General features: G+C 43.6%; 1 protein-coding gene and 1 pseudogene across 4 annotated transcripts in view; both read right to left on the bottom strand.

Moving 5' to 3' along the window:
* Positions 1 to 20,857, bottom strand: part of LOC122787658 (retinoic acid receptor alpha) — an 882,458-nt gene that overhangs the window by 475,250 nt on the left and 386,351 nt on the right. The window lies entirely within an intron of this gene.
* LOC122787660 lies at positions 13,321 to 13,543 on the bottom strand (annotated as a pseudogene).

The following is a 20,857-nucleotide window of genomic DNA, read 5'->3' as shown; positions in this document are numbered from 1 at the left end:
TAGTCTATAATATAAAAAAGGACATGTTTAAAAAGCAAGCTTTCAGTCTAAGCAGATCATAGTTTTTTACACTACAATTTATCTAAACAAAACCAGTGCTGCAGATGATCTTCCACTACCTCTATCCTGGGCCTATATCATATGAGTGAATCGCACAAATTGCGAACGCTCATAATATTGAACGTACCAGACCTCGAATTGCTTTTTCTGAGATCATGGGTACAGTGAAGAATGGGATATTTGCCGTTTCCTCACTGTAGTGCGATCTTGGAGTTGGAATATATATTTAGCAGGGGGGGGGGAGGCTCAGCAGCCCCCCACAATAGGAAGTTTGAGGTTCGGTACGTTCGATATTATGAGCGTTCACAATTTGCGTGATTCACTCATGATATAGACCCTCTATCCTACCCCATGTTTCATCTGTCCAAGGCATCTGACAATGAGTTACAAGATACCACCACTTTTGATAAAACAAAATTTCGTTAAATCCATACTGAATCAACCCCTTCCAAATACAGTTCAGATGTAATACTTTGCACTTTAGTGCCTCTGTGTTGTGAGGAGTCAATCGAGGTGATTTGGACATCTTGTGAGAATGCCTTCTGGCTACCATCCATAGAAGGTATCCAAACACAGCTCTTGGAGAGGAAGTCTCAGAGAAGACCCACAGCACACTGGAGGAATTACATCTCTCAGCCTACCTGGGAACACCCGAGGAGCCCAAAAGTGAGTTGAACACTGTTGTTGGAGAAAGAAAGGTCTACCTTACTCAGTTTGTGTTACACGTGGGTACACAGCCGTAGTGACACAATTTGTCCTGCTGAAAGAAAATGGACTGCGAGACCTGTGCACCACACAACACTCAAATTACTGTGGCTAGCTTATTAGCCTTAAAGCTACACATCCGTATATAACGGTTTGCTGCTACAGTGACCTTTCACCACACCAAACAGTTTAGGAAATATTATGATGACGATGGTAAGGAGGTGGAGGAAGAGGATGATGCACTCATACTTTAGATTATCCTACCAGTCTTGTCAAACCTATTTTCATCTATTCTACATTTTTTATCAACCCCCGTGGCACTCTTTCAGTCATTAGAAAAAACAGTACACTTTGCCTTGGTCAATTTCATGTACATACATAACAGAAGGAACACTCTCCCTACTAAAGTGAACCCCCCCCCCATGGTACCCCTAGGTCTTTTTCATCTATGTGCCCTCCATGCCTTTGTATAGCCAATATTTTGATTATTCTATAAAGTACAGTTGTGTACACTTACCATAAATGTAGATGTTCGAGTGTATTCACTGCTGCAGTCATTACATTAGGGTAATCCTGCTGGCAGGTTGCCCTCAATCGGCCTGAATTCCAAAGTCCTGGGTCCTGCATCGGCTACTGTCACCCCTTCCCTGACGTCAGGTTGTCAGGAGTTTAAAAGATGTGACCGACGCCATTTTCTTTAGTTTTTCTTGCCCCAGATGTCAGATGCCCCCTAAAAGGATAGCCAAAATTTATATACATATAAATACATGCACCAATATAAACTTTACCTTCATCTACAAGCAAATACATCACATAGGTTGTATAAATCAGAGAAGGAAAGAGAGGTTCCAACAGAAGAAAACGGGGATGGCGGGTGGGTAACCTGGACTGCAACAGTGAATATACTCGAACATCTACATTTATAGTAAGTACACACAACTGTACTATGTTCTTTGTGTTTTACTGTTGCAGCCATTACATTTGGGTAGAGTCCCAAAGCTATGGTCGGCAGGCTGGAGCTAAACCGCATTAGGAGCGGCTATGAGACTCTGCAGAACTGCAGTGGCAAAGCCTGCCCTGGATTTAGAGTAGAGTTGCAGATGATAGTGCTTTGTAAAGGTGTGCACTGAACTCCAAATAGCAGCCTCTAAAATGTCCTTGGTTGGTACTCCCCTGAGAAATGCTGCTGAAGTGGCTGCTGCTCTGGTGGAATGTGGCCCAATACCCTTAGGCACTGGCTTGCCATGGTGTAAGTAGCAGAAACGAATGCAGTGGCCTATCCAATTTGAAACAGTCTGCTTTGAGATAGCCTTTCTTTGTGGTCCTGCAGCATATGCCACTAGTAATAGCTCTGTCTTTCTGAAAACGTTGGTTCTGTCCAAGTAGAATCTAAGCTGTCTGTGTACGTCCAAAGAATGCAGAATTCTCTACCCCTTGTTCTGTGGATTTGGATAACAAGTTGGCAGATGAATAGTTTGGTTAAGAGTCACACTGGACACCACCTTAGGCATAAATGTTGGGTTTGTCCTCAGAGAGACCCTGTCTGGATAAAAAATGATAAAAGGTTCCACAGCCATGAGTGCCTGAAGCTCTGAAACTCGTCTTGCAGATGTTACTGCTAGGAGCAGAGCTGTTTTCCAAGATAAAACTTTATATCCGCGGTAGCAGCTGGCTCAAAAGGAGGCAGGATGAGTTTTTCCAAGACATAGTTGAGGTCCCATGCAGGCATTGGTGATCTCCTTGGAGGCCTTAAATTTTTGGCTCCTCTGAGGTACTGTTTTAATAAGGGATGAGAAAAGACTGGTGGCTCTGTATTGTAATGAGCCAAAATGGCAGAGGCATGAATTTTAATAGATGAAAAAGATAGGCCTTTGTCCAGCATCTCAGTTAAGTATTGCAAAATCTGAGGAATATTTGGCACAGCTGTATCAGTTCCTTGTGCCTGGTTCCAAGCACAGAATCTCTTCCATTTTCCAGCATAAGATTTTCCAGTACCAGGCCTTCTGGCCTCCAAAATGACATCCATCACAGCTTTACTGAGAGGTGTGTTTTGTATGACTACATTATTCGCCATGCTGCCAGGTTTTAAAGTCCTGAGTTGGCTGTGCAGGATCTGAATGTTTTGCTGGGACAGTAGATGGGGTACTTGAGGTAAGGTCCAAGCTGAGCATTGAGACAAGTTCTTTAGGATTGGAAACCAGTACTGACGGGGCCAGTCTGGGGCAATCAGTATAATTTTTGACTTCTCCTGTCTGACCTTTAGGAGTACCTTGAGGAGGAGAGGCAGAGGGGGAAAGGCATATACTGACAGGTTTTTCCAGCTGAAAGATAGAGCATCCACTTTCCATACTTGTCTGTGATAAGTCCTTGTGCAGAATCTTTTTAGCTGGTAGTTGTGAGCGGAAGCAAATAGATCTATGTCTGGGCATCCCCATTTCCTTGCTATCATGCTGAAGACTTGTGGATCCAGCTGCCACTCGTGGGGATCAATGAGGTTTCTGCTTAGTTCGTCTGCCAGAGTATTTTTCCTTCCTGGCAGGAATTGTGCCTGCAGATGTACTTGGTAAGTTAATGCTGTGTCCCACAAAGTCATGGCTAGTCCGCAAAGGGGGTAAGTATGTGTGCCCCCCGGCTTGTTTATATAACACATGACCGTGGTGTTGTCTTTCTTTATCAGTAGTTGTCCTGGATGAAGTAAGTCCTTGAAGGCTGTCAGGGTATTCTGAACAGCTAGCATCTCTATTTGATTGATATGTAGATGCATTTGGGTTGAGGACCATGTGCCCTGAATGCATCTTCCTGCCATGTGGGCCCCCCAGGCATAATCTGATGCATCCATTGTTAGTGTCTGCCTGGCTGGAGGCAATGTGAATGGCTGTCCCTTGTTTTGGTGAAAAGCCTTTGCCCACCATCGAAACTCCTGTTGTAGGCAGGGAATGAGAGTAATCATTGCTTCTAGGCTGTGGCAATGTTGAGTCCAAACACTTTTTAGGTACCATTGAAGTTTCCTCATATGCAGTCTTGCATATGGAAATTAGTTGGATGCAGGATGCCATGAAGCCCAAAGCCTGCAGAATTTTTCTTGCAGGTAACTGGGCCTTTGTTGCCAACATTTTGAAATAGCTAGTCAGTTGCTTTTGTTTGTCTGGCATGAGTAAGCCATCTGGGCAGTTGTATTTAAGCTTGCACCCAGGAATATTATCTCTTGAGAGGGTACTAGTTTTGATTTTTTTCATTGACTGTGTACCCTAGGCATGTTAGAAGTCTTTTCACAAACGCCAGATGCTGTAGAAGAATCTCCTTGTTCTCTGCTTGAATTAGACAGTCGTCCAAGTACGGATATATTTGTATTCCTCTTTGCCTGCAGAATGCAATTACTGGTGCCAGGCACTTTGTAAAGACCCTGGGTGCAGTAGATAAGCCAAAGGGCAGTGCAGAGAATTGGTAATGCATTGAGCCAGCCTTGAATCTGAGGTATCGTCTGCATTATTGTCCGATTGGGACAAGCAGGTATGCCTCTTTTAGGTCTAGAGTAACCAGCCAATCGTTCTTGCCCAGCATAGGCAGAAGTTGCTGCAAAGTCATCATCTTGAATTTTGGTACATCCAGGAATGTATTCAGAGTAGATAGGTCCAGTATTGGTCTCCAGGTCTTGTCCTTTCTGGGTACCAAGAACAGTCTTGAGTAAAATCCTTGTTCCCTGCTCTTGCTCTGGTACTTGTTGAAAGGCCCCCATGTCCATGAGGAATGAAACTCTTTTTGTGCCTCTGCCCATTGTTTTTTTGGCAGATCTGGCCAGCCGTTTGCCTTTGGCAGGGTATGGAAATGGAACTTGTACCCTTGTGACACGATATTTAGAACCCACTTGTCCTGGGTTATAATGTACCAATTTCGAGAAAAAAGTGCTAATTTTCCCCCAAGGGTGCTGCCAGGAGATAAGTGCTTGGTGCAGGCAGGGGGCAAGTCATTGGGACTGTTTCCTGTATGGTTGTGATTTGTCTTCTCCACCTTTGGAGGTAGAAGCACCCCATTGCTTTGACCTGTAGGAACCTTACGCCTGGGGTCTGCCTCTAGGGTGCCTGGATCTGCTCCTTTGAGGTCTGTCTGACACAGGAAAGGACAAATTCTTTGTAGGCCAGTGTCTACTAATCTTAGGTGGCTGTACTTGTAAAAAATCTTTGACAGTTTGCATAGATTTAGCTTTGTCCTCCATTTTCTTTAACACCTCATCTGCCTTAACACCAAACAAAGTATCATGCTGTAAAGGTGCATCTATTAATTTAACTTTGACATGATCAGGCAGATTTTGTTCCTTTAACCAAGCATGCCTCCTAATTACAGAACCTGTAACTGTGGCCCTGCAGGAGGCCTCCAAAGAATGAAAACCACATTGCAAAGTATGCTTTCCAACTCGTTCAGCTGCATGCAATAAATCCTGCATTTCCTTGTTTTCGGCACATTCAGAGTTTAATAACATTTGCTGTTTAAGCAATGCCATGACATGTTGCTAATATTTGAGCATATGAAACTGACAGTTTAAGGCCCTTATAGCCAAGGTAGCAGAAGTGTAAACCTTTTTTCTCCATCTATCCAGTGCCCTAGAATCTCTGTCAGAGGGGGTAGGGTTTTTTGCAGCGGAAGCCTTAACTCCTTTGGGACACTGTGATATAGTTTCTGGGTCTGCAGCAGGGTTTTTAAAAAGGAATTTATGAGAGTCAGGAACCCTGTAATATCTGTCAGGCTTAACAGGAGCTGGAGGTATGGTGTCAGGGGTGAGACTAGACTCCGAAAACACATTATTTACAATATCTAACACAGGTGGAATGGCTAGTGGCCTATGTTGAGGAAGTAAAAGGAAATCCCTGAGCCTCTTTTTAGATTCTGAAAAAGCTTGGCTCTCCCAGTGGAAATGCTCCCTCATGGTATGCAAGGTTTCCCCAAAAGAATAGTCCTCTGGAGGAGAAGCTGAAGGAATGGATTCTTCAGCATCAGAATCCTCATAGGGGGGAAGAGAATATTCCTGATCAGAAGAGGAATCAGAAGAAATAAAAACCTGATCTGAAGATTCATAGTCAGTCTCTTGCCTAGGCCTCTTATCAGGAGGGGGATGGGAACCCCTGATCAAGGTAATTAAGTCTTCGGCCATTTTGAGCATCTGTTTTTTGGGCATAGAGGCCTGTCCACATGGCCCTTCAGTTTGTTTCTTTGCTTTAGAAGGTGCTTTAGTCTTTGCCTTTGAAGCTGAGGTTGGTTTAATGTAAAGATGTTTAGGTCTGAATACACCCTCAGAAGCCGGTGCCTGTTCAGCGGCTCCAGACCCATCTGAAGGAATAGTATCCGAGGCTACAATACCTTGAGTTTCCAGCGGCATGGCCGACTCCACGTGGGAGTCGGTAGCAGCCTGCAACTGTAAAGTGGCGGGGGTGTCAGGGGCTGCGAAAGCGCCTCACTGAGAACCGGCGAACCGACGACTAGCTTAGGAGAAGCTTCGTCGTCGGTTATGGGCCTTGGTTGTCTATCTCTCTCCTTTTCTTTGCGTTTTTTTGTGAACTCCGGTAGTCGGATGGCTATCCGACGACATTTCTGGATAATTAAACCGGCGTCCAAAATAGTTTAAAAGCAAAATCATACCGACGCTTAATAGTGCGCTGGTTAAATCTAGCACAAAACCGACAACCAGCAACATTGTGATCAGGGCCTAAGCATGGAATACAGTAAGAATGAAAGTCCTTATGAGGTATTTGCTTTCCACAAGAAATACAATTATTTACTTTTTCTGACATCGCTCTGGAGCAAGAAAAAAGTTTCCACAACGGGGTACTTAGCTTTATTGAAGACTTCAGATCTGAAACTCGAACAAGAAAATCTCAGGAGTCGGCCGACCAGCACTTGCGAACTGCTTCTGCTTCAGGCACCGCGCGGCAAGAAAGACTAAAGAAAATGGCGTCAGCTGCATCTTTTATACCCCTGACGTCAGGGTAGGGGCGACAGCAGCCTTCGCAGGACCAAGGACTTTGGAATTCAGGCCGACTGAGGGCAACCTGCCAGCAGGATTACCCTAATGTAATGACTGCAACAGTGAAACACGAAGAACATCCATATGACCCATTCTAGGTTTGTCTAATTAGTGAACCTTCTGCTTGGTATCATATCACAAAGTACTTTGTGGTGTTCATACAGAACAAAACTGGAGACCAATGTTAATCTCCGTCTAAAAAATGCATCCTAACACTGACATCTGCCGTGTTAAACTGTAAAGAATCTGATTCTTCTAGTAAAACGGAACTTTTTACAGCCAATCATGCTATAAAGGGCTAAACAGTCAAATTGAGATGTGGACACACAGATTGTCCACTGCAAAGCATTATTAATTACATTTGCTTAAGCATGTCTTTGTGCAAACTTGTTCGTACTATCAGTTAAAAATGGCAGTCAGACACCTGCCCCACAAACAAGTGTTTTACATCATGTCAGTGACAGTCACCACAATGACATGCTAATGGGTAAGAAATAAAACTGAGCTTTTAACATCTTTAGTCTTCTCCCCAAGAAGCTGGACTGGTACTGCAAATGAACGGTGGCCACCACACACCTGGGTAATACTAAGCTAAATGAATGCAAGTACAAATCAGAACTCTGCAGACATTTACTTTCCATAAATCGGAAATCTGGACCAGTGTGAAAAAGGACTAAATAAATGAGAAACGCACAACACAAAAGAACAAGAATCCCCTGTAGATGCCATGCCCAACTACCAGACATTGCTACAGCACTGTAACAGGGAAGAAAAGTGGATGCTGAATGATGGAGAAGTGGGACACACTCTGAAGCAGAATGCAGTTAGGGACAGCAGACAATACAAATAATATTAAAAATAAAAGGTGAAGAATTTTACATAGCTGCCTTCTGGTGATGAGCATACAAGTACATGCATGTATTAGGATATTAGGATCAGGATATTAGGATTTTAACTGTAAACACGGAAAAGGGTACTAACAAACTTATTTTCTTCTTTAAATTAAAGGAAACAGTTTTTACTTGTTTAGCCTTATATTACTGGACATTCAAACAATCACATAATCTGGAATGAAGGCTAGCATTCCTGAAGCTGGACATGTGGAGTATATGTTCATAGACTATATACAAACACCTCTCTAAACAGTGTTCAGAAGCATTCAGCGTTTTTTTGTTTTCACATTTGTGAATCTCCACTGCATAGAACATATAGCAGAAAAAACAGCAACTGAAGGACATGTAGTGACATAATGATAGAGCAAATACCACCAATTTTGCTGGTTCCACAGTTAAACTTCTACTTGATAGAAACAACTACCTTTTCCTACTTTTTGATACTTTACTGCTGCCATTAAAATTGGGCGTCCGAGGTGGTGCAGCGGTTAGCGTTGCTGCCTCACAGCAAGAGGTTCTCCGGTTCGATCCTTGGCTGGGGTGCCTTCTGTGCGGAGTCTGCATGTCCTCCCTGTGGTCACGTGAATTTCCTCTGGGTGCTCTGGTTTCTTCCCACATCCCAAAGGCATGCTGTAGGTGGATTAGACACTCTAAATTGTCCCTAGACGTGAGTACTCGTGTGTGTGTGTGTGTGCCTTCTGTGCAAGGTTGGGCGCCGGGCTGGCAACTCGACACCGTAAAACTCCACTGCCAATCATGAGTGGACAGGTGATCCACTGTGGCGACCCCCAACCGGGAAAAGCCGAAAGAAGAAGACTGCTGCCATTTAAATGAAGGTGCTGACTGCTCTGTGAGACCTTATGTTTTAATGTTGCCAGAGCACTCCTGGTATCCCCATCATAGTGAATGTGCTACAATTAATTAATCTGTGACACATTCATATTTATTTGGACATGCAAACAACTACTACAAATATTAGTGTATACAAATCCCATGTTCATTAAGCTAATTAACTCGTCTCCATGGGCTATAACTACTCCATAGAAAGCTTACTTGCTTAGCTTTCTCATAATGATGTGGTAGGATACACTGGTTTTCTAAACAAGACATACAGTAATTTCACAAAGCGTGACATACCTTCACTCCATTCACTTCATGTTGTTCAAATCAGCCCATGGTTTCAAAGTGGTAATGTCCACAGCAAAAAGCTATCCTTCTAAAACTAACATACCCTGTACTTGCATAATAAATAACTGGTTCCTAAAACAAAAACTGCTGAATTCACCGCTCAACAAAAGACCAACACTTTACGCTGGCATTTAGCCTATTGACCTGATGCCTGTCAGCTGGGTAATAATTGAGCTAGACTATTCCCAGTTAGACACGGTCATTTTATTAAATTCCTGTGGCCTTTGGATTGACCTACTCCTTAAGTACAATGACTACATATTTATTTATTTAATTTGTTTAGTGGGATAGAACACTGAACACAAATGAGCAACTTAAGGCTCAGCTAGGATTACACAAATAACAGGAAATTGTACACCAATGTGACACTGACATATAAAATATAAAATAAAGGAAACTGTGTGAATACATAGAAATCAACATATACAATACACGAATACGGTAAACTGTGCAATTACATAGAGGTTTACATATTTGCTGCAAACAAATGTTTTTAAAGCAAAATTCTCTCTGAAAATTGGCTTGTTCCAAGTCAGACTTTCCTGGTAAACAAAATGTAAATAAAATATATGTATAAATTTACATTCAAAGAAGCGAAAGAAGGAGTGCCAAATGAAGGGCCAGCTCTAGTTGAGTTTTTAGTTGACTCTAGAACAGACTCTGCTGTTAAAAATGGGATCATTAGTAGGACATATAATGCATGATAACTATACGAAACAATCAAAAAAGGTTACAAATCATTGCCTTAACACTCTGTTTCCCAGTGTACAAAGGAACAGGTGGAGGACATTTGGATGATTTCCAAATATGCAACAAAGTCAAGAAGGCTTAGAATTTTAGTATGGAAGTGTTTGCTAAGGAATTTTTACACCCTAATGTGGACCATGAATTCAGAGATTATTTGTTTTCCTCAGGCAGCAACTAAATGCTGGATATGTGCTAGAAAAGAGAGCGATATTTGGGGACATGGTTTTTTTTTTGTTTGGGGGGGGGGGGTAATGAGTTGGCAAATTTAAAAAATTCCCTACATATTACTTTTGTCAGAAATGCTAAGGGAGCAACACTGATTAAGGAAATGATTCTTCTGAGCTGGGATAAAGGATCTGCACTGAATTGCATAAACATGGAGGAAGCTGCCTGTTCAGACGGCAGGCAAAAAGATTTACCCGAGAAATACCCCACTGATGGACAATGCCCAGAAGCATGTCTCTGTGAAGCATCCATCCGTGTTTTGGACCTGCTCTGACAGTCTGCCACTATATTGTGCGCTGAAGGAATATATACTGCCTGAGGAGTTAACTGATAACTGACAGCCACTTCCCAGGCCTGGAGAGCCAACCCACAGAGGATGTAAGATTTCAAGCCCCCTGCTTGTTGACGTACCACATCACTGTAGTGTTGCCTGTGTACACCCTCAAGGGGCCTGGAGAGAACAAAGGCTGAAAAGCTTGAAGGGCCAGAATCAGATCTCTCATCTCTTTGATGTTGATATGGTCTGACTTGTGATGGGAAGGCCAAAGACTCTGAACTTTCAGTGACCACAACCCCCCCCATGTCTGAAGCATCAGTGAACAGTTCTTGAGAAGGGCCTGAAGGCTGAAAGGGCAGGCCTGGGTTAAGAGCAAACTGTCAAATCCACCAACTCAAATTCCGTCTTTAGACAGGGAAGGAGAGGTACACTGAAATCCAGAGGGTGGCAATGCTGCAGCCAAACTGACTTGAGGTACCATTGAAACTTCTGCATTTGCAGTCTGGCAAGAGGAAGCATTGGAATAGGAGAGGCCATGAATCCCAGAACCCGAACAGACTCCCTGGCTGGCATGGCGGTAAGAGGAAGAAGAGACAAAAAGAAGGGTACTAATGACAAAACCTTTGGAGATGGAAGAGAGGCCAACATTGGCACTGTCTGAATCCTGCATCCCACATGTATATGATCCTGAGAGGGAGTCAGGACAGACTTTTGGAAGCAGATAGTGAACCCCAGACTTTGAAGAAGAGGGGTGGTGAACTCCAGAGCCTGTAACACGCGACTGTGATAGGTTGTCTAAATAAGGAAAAATCTGAATGCCTTAGAGCCTGCAGAAAGCAATCACAGGAGCTGGGCATTTTATGAATACCCTTGGGGCAGTAGAGAGGCCAAAGGGCAAAGCAAAGAACTGAAAATGAAAGAAAGACACAGAGAAATGTAAAAACTTCCTGAATAGAAGTTGTATAGGTATATGAAGGTAAGCAGCTTTCAGATCCAAAGACACCAGAAAAGCCTGGAGTAATAAAAGAGGAAACAGGGTTTGAAGAGTAAGAATCTGAAAAGAAGGGACCTTGAGAAAGGTGTTGAACTGGGAGAGACCCAGAATAGGTCTCCGAGTGCTCTCCTTTCAAGGAACCAGGAACATCCTGGAATAAAAACCCTTTCCCATGTGGGAAGTGGGGGGGACAGGTCAAGTGGTTCCTTGGTTCACCAGGGACCCGAAATGCCAATTTGGAAGACACAGGAAAAGCCAAAGGGACAAAGGAACCCGGTTTAAAAGAGTACTGTCAAACAGAAGCAAGCTTATCAGACAAAGGAGGCTACTGGGCCACAGAAAGCTGAGAAGCCTTAGCAGAGGGGGCCTGCCTACCCTAGGAGGCCTGGCAGGGTTGCCTGCAAACAAAAGAAGCTCTAGAAGGATAATTCCTCTGGTACTTAGGGGTAGGAGAGACAAACATATGTTTAAGGTCCTGCAAGGCTTTGTCTTTCTCTTGAAGAGACTTAAAACATGACAGCAGCACAGACCCAAAATATGTTTATTATCCAAAGGAGCATCCAACAACATGCCTTAACATACTCAGGAGACTAGTTAGCAGCAATGAAAGTATCTAACAAGGCAGCCACCACAGGAGGAACTGCTGATATGAGTATCTGCCTGAAGCAACTCATAATATCTTCTCTGAATATCAGACACTTGAGCAGAATCCCACTTAAAAGTATTCCATTATCCTAACAATTGTGACTCATGGCTAACAGAGTCCTCTTCAATGAAACCATAAGCCAAAGGTGAAGATATCTGTGAAAAATAGGACAAAGACCCCTCATCAGACAATGATTCCTCATTCGAGGAATCTAGGTCTGTAATGCATTTAGAAGGGGTAGAGGTCCAAGGAGTAGCAAGTACCAAAACCCCTCGAGGAAGCTTTAGGGTCAAGGCAGAAAACAAGCCTAGAGTAAACGCTTGCCATTCCCTCTGAGGATCCTTAGGATGGACTGAAAGAGGCTTCAGTTTTTGCCTTTTCTTGGTAAGGACATTAGCCATAACAAACACCAGAAGTTCCAACCCTTGCTGAAATTCGAGAAGAGAAACCAGAACCTCCTCCCTAACCAATATCTGTGGAATTCCTCTAAGACCCTCTGAGATAATCAACCACAGGTTCCTCCTTGACGTCCAGAGCAAATGCCTGCAAAACCTCAGAGGACATGCAAAAAGATAGATACATGCCGGCCTCTGACAGGGTTAAGGCAGAGGCTATTACCTGGTTCTACAAGGACATCCAGTGGAGGCTAAACAGCTAAGAAATTTGGCTGAGAAGTCTTGGCATTCTTTTTACCTAGCAGGAGTGTCTCAGGGTCAAATAATTCTGCCATGGTACTCTGGGCTAACTGTTTAAGCCATTGGTTTTCAAGATAAATGACCAAGGAAGACAAATGACTTCCGAGTGTCTAGGGCACAAATGCCTTAGGGATACAAGAGGTATGGTTGTGGGAAGCACCCACACAAAAAAGACACTGTTTGTGACTATCCTTATGGGGAATCTGCCTCTCACACTGACATTTACCCTTCATGGATGACAAGAACTCTAGGTAGCAAAAAAAACAATACAAGACCAAGAGAAATAAAAAAAAAAACTCCAACGAGGCAATTATCTGGTGCTAAGTATTCAGTACAGCAACAAGGTGTTTAGCCCCAACTAGCAATAATGGAGTTTGAACTGGTGATAAAGAAGTTCTGGGCAGTTGCATCCATACGTTCTTGCCCTACGTATTATGCTGGGAGCATACGTATGACTTATGGTGCATACAGGATCATTAGGCTTTTGTATACTGGCTGAGCATCGGGCTGCCCTGTGTGGGATATACCTTCTGTGTAGGATAATGCACCTGTGATAAAAGGGCATCCATGGTCACTCTGGAGACTATCAAGAGTGCAGGACCACATACTTTGCAGGTTGTTCATATGGTACTTGCATATACAGCACAATTTTACTGGAATAAAGTACCTGTCTGACAGAACACTCTTTGGCATCATGTTCTAAACCAAAAACAAAACATGCAGCAGCTGTTGTAATATCTATGGGGAATCTACCTACCACAGATGATCTTGCCCATTTGCACTCCCACAAGGCTATCTCACTACCCCCCCCCAAAAAAAAAAGCAGCAAAAGGCAACCAAATATAAGAAGTGAAGGCAGAAAAAAATGTTCCTGCTACTGTTTTGCCTTTTTAATCAATTTTACATTGGACTCTGCAGTTTTCTCAGCCTGCTGTTTGTACAGAGGTTTTAACGCTGGTCTGACAGCCCTGGCACAGATTTGTTTATAGTGGATATGGCTGAGTCCTGCCTGTTGTCAATATGCAACCATTTTTACTGAAATGCTTGACAAGGACACAAATCAAAACCCACGATTACCAACTAAACAACCCACAGCCAAAGCTCAACACGCATAATAGAGTACTTATCTAACTCCTGAGCTCAGAATGAGGTCAAACTGAGTCAAGAAGATGGGAACAATTCTCAATGCTGAAATCTCAAGGTGTACACTCTTAACTATGGCAACACAGTTTTGAGATGGTGTACACGCTGAACTATGGCAGCACAGTTCTGAGATGGTGTACACATTGAACTATAACAACACAGTTCTGAGATGGTGTACACGCTGAACTATGGCAACACAGTTCAGATATGGTTCACACGCCGAACTATGGCAACACAGTTCAGATATGGTTCACACACCGTACTATGGCAACACAGTTCAGATATGGTTCACACGCCGAACTATGGCAACACAGTTCTAAGATGGTGTACATGCTGTCCTATGGCAACACAGTTCTGAGATGGTGTGCACGCACTATGGCAACACAGTTCAGAGATGGTGTGCACGCAGAACTATGGCAACACAGTTCTTAGATGGTGTGCATGCTGAACTACGGCAACACAGTTCTGAGACGGTATACATGCCGAACTATGGCAACACAGTTCTGAGATGGTGTGCACGCTGAACTATGGCAACACAGTTCTGAGATGGTGTACACGTTGAACTATGACAGCACAGTTCTTAGATGGTGTACACACAGAACTATGGCAACACAGTGCTGAGATGGTGTGCACGCTGAACTACAGCAACAGTTCTGAGATGGTGTACATGCCGAACTATGGCAGCACAGTTCTGACATGGTGTACACACAGAACTATGGCACAGTTCAGAGATGGAGTAAGGGTTTCCAGTTTTATAATGATAGTTTCCTGATATCCCAGGAGAAATACAACCACTAACCCTGAAGGGAACCTTTTTTGAGCTCTAGAAGATGGGTTGGATGCACAATAATGTCTGCAGCCAAAAGCTAAATGAAGGACACCCCTAGATATTAAATCGGTGAAAGTCAGTGTCAGAAAATTCAATGCAATAAAGCAATTAAATAATTCTGCATGGGGACAGGAATTGAGAGATTTGTAGCAATAAACCCACTAACAGAATAAATAGAACACAACAGTCCTAGGTTTTCCTCTGTAATGTCAAAGCACAGGGCTGTTCAGAAATTCTCAGCAGCAAGTACTTAAGGAGACAAAAGTAAAGAAGTTGCCAAACAAAGAGCAAAAGCAAGTCCACGGGATTAGTTGCCTTTTGCAGAGGAAGCCTTAAAAAAAGAAACATCTATCCTTTTATTCTTAGGTGAAAAGGTTATATCCTTCTCCCCTTCACAACAGCCTACTCACCAGAGTTTGCAATGAGGTACACTTTTAGATAAGCGATGAAGAATTTAAGAAGGTACAGTGGGATACTATACATTGAGCAGGCCAGAGAAACTATAGAAGGAAAAACTGATGCCCAGACTGATCCCTTCCCATATCCATAGTCTGGGATGAAGAAGGCCTTGCTATAACCTAAACCATAACAGAGTAATCTAAGACAAAGTAATAGTACTACATAAACTGTTCATTAGAAAACCTTTTACAAAACGTTATGAAATTGGCACCTAAGCATATTTTCGGATGGACACAACCAGTGTTAGAATTTTAGCAAGGGTTTATTTGCCTGGTATAACAGACATTCAAAGCTTCTGTACAGGGTCTGTACAAAAGACTGGTCAGCACATCCTGGATTGATAAGTTTTCCAATATGTATGCCTATTATTGAAGCCACTAGTCCAGGTACACTTCCAGGAGCTAGGGTTAAATGTTTTGAATGCAACCAGTGGGGTCATGTGGCATACAGATGTCCACGGAGGCAAGGTGGGGAACCAAAGGTGAGGGAGCCAGTAAGTGGTAAAGACAAAATGCCAACAATGGGTTGTCTTGAGACAACAGGGGCATGGAACTACCATCCTGCAGATGTCCTGAGAGGGAAGGATTTGGATGAGGCAGTACTATGTACTTATGCAGTTACATGCAGTGAGGCTAGAAGACAAGCATGTGGGTCTGGTAGCCTGGGGGAGATCCAGACAGACTGCATACTTGCAGCCAGGACTACTGAGGTGGTTACTTCAGGGAGTGAGCTACGCTGTATCAGTGAGACTGAATGTGAGCCACAGCTGCTTGTGGGTACTGATGTTCCCTTGGAAAGGGTAACTGCAAAGGTAGAGGTGAGTAGTAGTACCCAGGCTGGCAGTGAGGCACCGCTGTCAGACGATGCCAGACTTCCTGTGTAATGGGAGCTGGGAAGGGTTACAATTAGAGACTTGAGACAGGCTCAGCTCTCAGACTCTACATTGCAATGCCTGAGGCAGGTAGCTAGGGAGGCACCTGATTCTCAAGGGAAGGGGGAATCTTTATACTGGAACAAAGGGTTACTGTACAGACAGTGGACCCCTGAGGGAGGGCTAGAAGGTGAGAGATTACATCAGTTGGTAGTGCCTAGAGATTAGAGTCTGGCGCTTCTAGCCATAGCCCATGATATTCCCTTGGCAGGTCATATGCGCATAAAACATACAAAGAGGCGTATTATGCAAAACTTCTATTGGCCTGGAATTTCCAGAGATGTAACAGGGTACTGCAGGACCTGTGACCAGTGCCAAAAGGTAGGCAAGGAAGGAGACAAGTTGACAGCTCCTTTGATGCCTTTGCCTGTGATTGAGAAGCCATTTCAGAGGGTAGCTATGGATATTGTGGGTCCTCTGAGTACCCCAAGTTCCACAGGGAAAAAGTATATCCTAGTGATGGTAGATTATGCTACACGATACCCTGAGGCAGTGGCTTTGTCCTCCATTGAGGCCGAAAAAGTGGCAAATGCTTTGCTAGAGATTTTCAGCAGGGTAGGTTTCCCAAAGGAAATACTGTCTGACAGAGGTGCCAATTTTATGTCAGACCTGCTGGCTTGTTTGTGGAAGTCCTGTAGGGTGAAGCACGTGAAGACCACCCCCTACCATCCCCAGACTAATGGTCTTGTTGAGAGGTTAAACTCTACAATCAAGTCCATGCTACGGGCATTTGCAGATCAGTTTAAGAGGGAGTGGGACAAATATTTGCCCCATCTGGTGCTTGCTTAACGAGAGATTCCCCAGGAATCCACAGGTTTTTTTACCCTTTGAGTTGCTGTATGGGCAAAGGGTGAGGGGACCTCTAGATTTAATTCGAGATGAGTGGGAAAGTGAGTGTGTGTCTCACAAGGAGTCTGTTGTGGCACATGTCCTAACCCTCAGGACAAGGCTCAGGGAACTCATGGGCTTGGCCCAGGAAAACCTGGCAGAAGCCCAACAACAGAAAAAGGTGTGGTATGACAGGAATGCTCGAGCTAGAGAGTATGCTGTAGGGCAGCAATTGATGGTTCTCATTCCTGTCAACAACAAGTTGCAAGCAGCTTGGGAGGGACCCTACAAGGTGGTAAGAAAGGTATGTGATGTTAACTACATGGTGGAAGTGCTAGGCAGATGGCAGGGGCACAAATTGTATCATGTTAACATGATGAAATCTTACCATTATAGGGAGTGCCTTGTGCTGAGCATTTGCAATGGATTGCAGGAGGAGTCTGAGAGAGATCTTGTGACTGATCTCCTCAGTGAGGCTTGGGCTGACACCTCGGTGGAAGGGGTAGCAATGTACCAGCAGCTATCTCCTACAGATGTTCGAGAAATCCAAGCAGTGTTGCAGGAGTTTGGGGGCATGTTCACTGGGAAACCAGGGAGCACCCACCTGGTGCAGCACCAGCTGGATACAGGACCCCAAAGGCCTATCAGGCAGGCCCCTTAGAGTCTGTTTGACTCTCTCAGGCACCCTATGAGGGAAGAGGTACAGCAGATGTTGGAACTAGGGGTGATTCAAGAGTCCAACAGTCCCTGGGCCTCACCAGTGGTGTTGGTGCCAAAAAAGGATGGCAGCACCAGGTTCTGTGTGGATTACAGGAAATTAAATAGTCACACAGAGGCAGATGCTTACCCCATGCCTAGGACAGATGAGCCCCTAGAGCAGCTGGGTGGGGCTAAGTATCTTACAGCCATTGATCTTACCAAATGTTACTGGCAGGTGCCCTTGACTCCCAGTGCTAGAGAGAAGTCAGCCTTTGTGACTCCTTTTGGCTTGTATGAGTTCACAAAGATGCCCTTTGGGATGAAGAATGCCCCAGCAACTTTCCAGAGGCTGGTAGATCATATCTTAGCAGGAGCAGGAGGGTTTGCCCTTACTTACATGGATGATGTTGCTAACCACAGCCATTCCTGGCAAGAGCACCTTCAGCATGTCAGGGAGGTGGTGGGCAGACTACAGAGAGCAGGGGTGACCATTAAGCCAAGCAAATGTCAGGTGGATATGGCAGAGGTCTCCTACCTAGGACATAGAGTGGGAAGTGGCAAGATAAAGCCAGAACCTGCCAAAGTGGAAGCTATTCAGGCATGACTTGCACCTGTTACCAAAAAGCAGGTGAGGGCATTCTTGGGGACAGCAGGGTACTACAGAAAATTTGTTCCCAATTATGGTACCATAGCTGCTTCCATCACAGACCTGACAAGGAAGAACAGGCCAGATAAGGTAGTGTGGACCCCAGCATGTGAGCAGGCATTTCAGAAGCATAAGGAAGCTTTGGGAGGACCCCCTGTGTTAGCCAGTCCAGACTACAGCAAAGACTTTGTTGTGCAGGTGGATGCTTCAAACTATGGGGTGGGGTCTATACTTAGCCAGATTTCTTCAGAGGGAGAAGAGCATCCAGCGGTTTATCTCAGTCATTGGCTCCAACCCAGGGAGGAATGCTATGCAGCGGTAGAAAAGGAATATCTAGCCATAGTGTGGGCGCTACAAAAACTTCAGCCTTATCTGTATGGAAGAAAATTCACTGTGATGACAGATCACAACCCTCTAACATGGTTAAACAGAGCCAGTCAGCAAAATGCCAAGTTGCTAAGATGGATTCTGGGGTTGCAAGCATATATGTCAGTGCAGCACCGCAGTGAGAGTAGCAATGCCAATGCAGATGGGCTCTTAAGACAGGGAATGGGGTGAAGTACACCCAGACAGACCTGACACTCTCAAGCAATACTTGAAAAACTTGCTTGTGTTCTCCGGGGGGGGGGGTGACGATTAGGGAGAGATGGGCGAAGGCTGCCAGCCTAGTCAAATAGAATTTGATACATAATTCTATCAACTGTATAAATAAATGTAAAATGCATGCTTGTGTTTTTAAATGTAAGAAAACACTGTAAAATGTGAACTTCAAGATTGTTGCAACATTGTCATCAGCTGTAAGGAAAATCAAGCCAAGTATTTCAAATGTGTCTTTTTAAGTTGAAAAGATCTTATGAATCTCTTTAATGTTTTATAATTCGGCACCAGTGCGGCTGGATGAAGGTTTCATGCCCATTGTTTTAAGGCTAAAGTTTATGACCAGAATTTAGATGTGGAAGGTGCTTTATTGCTCTAGTTTCTGTTAGAATATACATGTGAAATGTCTTCTATTGTTGTAAGTTTCTGTGCAGGTGTTAGATTGCTAAATAATGCAGTTTGTTTGCCTGGGAAAACCTAAGTGTCAAAAATGATGTAATTTGGGAAGGGCCTTAGAGCCATGTTTGTTAGTAATGTTTAAATACCATTTCTCACAAGAGACTAAGAGCATTTTGACTTTGGACATCTAACTTATCAGCACTCTGCCTTGTGCTCACATGTAAGTTTTAGCACTGTGACTTCTTGTAGGAATAGTTAAAGCTAGTAAAGATTAATTCGGTATTTTTCTTTGAAATCAGACCTGTCCTACTGTATTATTTTAAGTTTCTGTGTGATCTCTGAACTCTTAAGGATATCTCAGTGGTGTAGTAGTTTTGTCTTGTGTTTTGATTATTTACTATTAAATATTTTTAAAACCTTCTACCTGTGGCTGATTTGTGTAGAGATAAGCTCTAGAGTACATTGCATATTTATAGAGGTTATTGTAATAGGCCACTCTAAAGTAAGCCTTGACTGTTAGTCATACTACCATTGGATATTAATATTGCACAGTAATAATTGGACACCCTTTTAATGGCCTTTTAGTAGCTGATATTATTAACTGGGTGGTGGCAGTAATTACTACCGTATAGTCTGGGTAAAGGGGCACAGTTGGAGAATCTGTGTCAGCCTTTCCCAGGAGTGTCTGTGAAGTTGTATAAATACTTATCTCAAAGTGTGTGTGTGTGTGTTGTGTCAGCTACTTGGCAGGGACACGAAGCACTGATTGGACAGAGAGGGTACTGGAGGTTTTAGCTTGCCCAGTTAGGCTGAGACCTGGACCCTACAACTGTGCCAGTGGGGAGTCTTATTGGGGACCTGGTGAGCAAGGGAGCAACCAGCCCCAGAATGACTGTGTTCTCTGTGTGCACTTAAGGGAAATTGTACTTTACTGTGTGTATTAGTTATCCTTTCCTCTCTTCTAGGAGACAACCTCCCTGGTGTTAGTGGTGAGGATTGAGGCTCTTTGATTGCTGGGTCACGGCACGGTCGTCACAATTTCAAAGGAAGGAGACAAGTAACAGCCAATCTGCAATCTCAGTTGAATGTTAAATTAGGTAATGACAAGATACTTTTCCACAGAGAGAGACAGTGACTTGCTATTAAGAGGTTAACTTGTCTACAAAATTATTTATTAGGATGCAGCTACATTCTGGTAACGGACAATACAGACCTACAATGACAAAATAAGCAAAGGAATGTCAACACCAAGTTATAAAAGTGTGCTGTGGTACTACACCTACTTCATTTTACTGACTGCCATAGGCCAGGCAACAGCAACTCACAACCAATCCCAATTCATTATTCGAGGTTCTGTATGGGGGGGGTGTATCACTGTGGTATACTAGCTACTTTGGGGCTCAGAAACAACATTTTGAGGTGCTGTATATTGTACATGTTACAGTAAAAAACTGGTAGTTTTACAGATACTCAGTGAAATCCAGTAGCAGAAGCATGTAACAGCACAGGTAATGTGCACCTCCTGAAAAGTTGTGGTTAAAAAAAGGACTGAAGACCTACAACATTAAAGATGTTTGCTTCACCTAAACAGGGATTTTCATAACAAGAGTGGAAAGTCTTAGGAAGAAATGACCCAGAACTGTGACATACCTCAAACTTGTTTATGGATCTATTCCAGGAATTGCATGAGCCTTAATTTGGACACTCAAGGAGTACCAACGACTTGCTTGTGGCTGTACTGACAGCTACTTAGCTGGACTGAAGTAGTTTGACAGACATTAAGCTGTACTATACGTAAGCAGCAATCATAGTGAGCAAGAACATACTGATGTTGTTTAAACTAGAAGTGAATTCCAGACTTTGTTTACTCACTGTCAATA

The sequence above is a fragment of the Protopterus annectens genome, chromosome 13.part0, assembly GCF_019279795.1.
Source record: "Protopterus annectens isolate FY-2018-M chromosome 13.part0, PAN1.0, whole genome shotgun sequence".
NCBI lineage: Eukaryota > Metazoa > Chordata > Ceratodontiformes > Protopteridae > Protopterus > Protopterus annectens.
The sequence above is the reverse complement of the archived record's forward strand: the minus strand, read 5'-3'. Positions and strand labels throughout refer to the sequence as shown.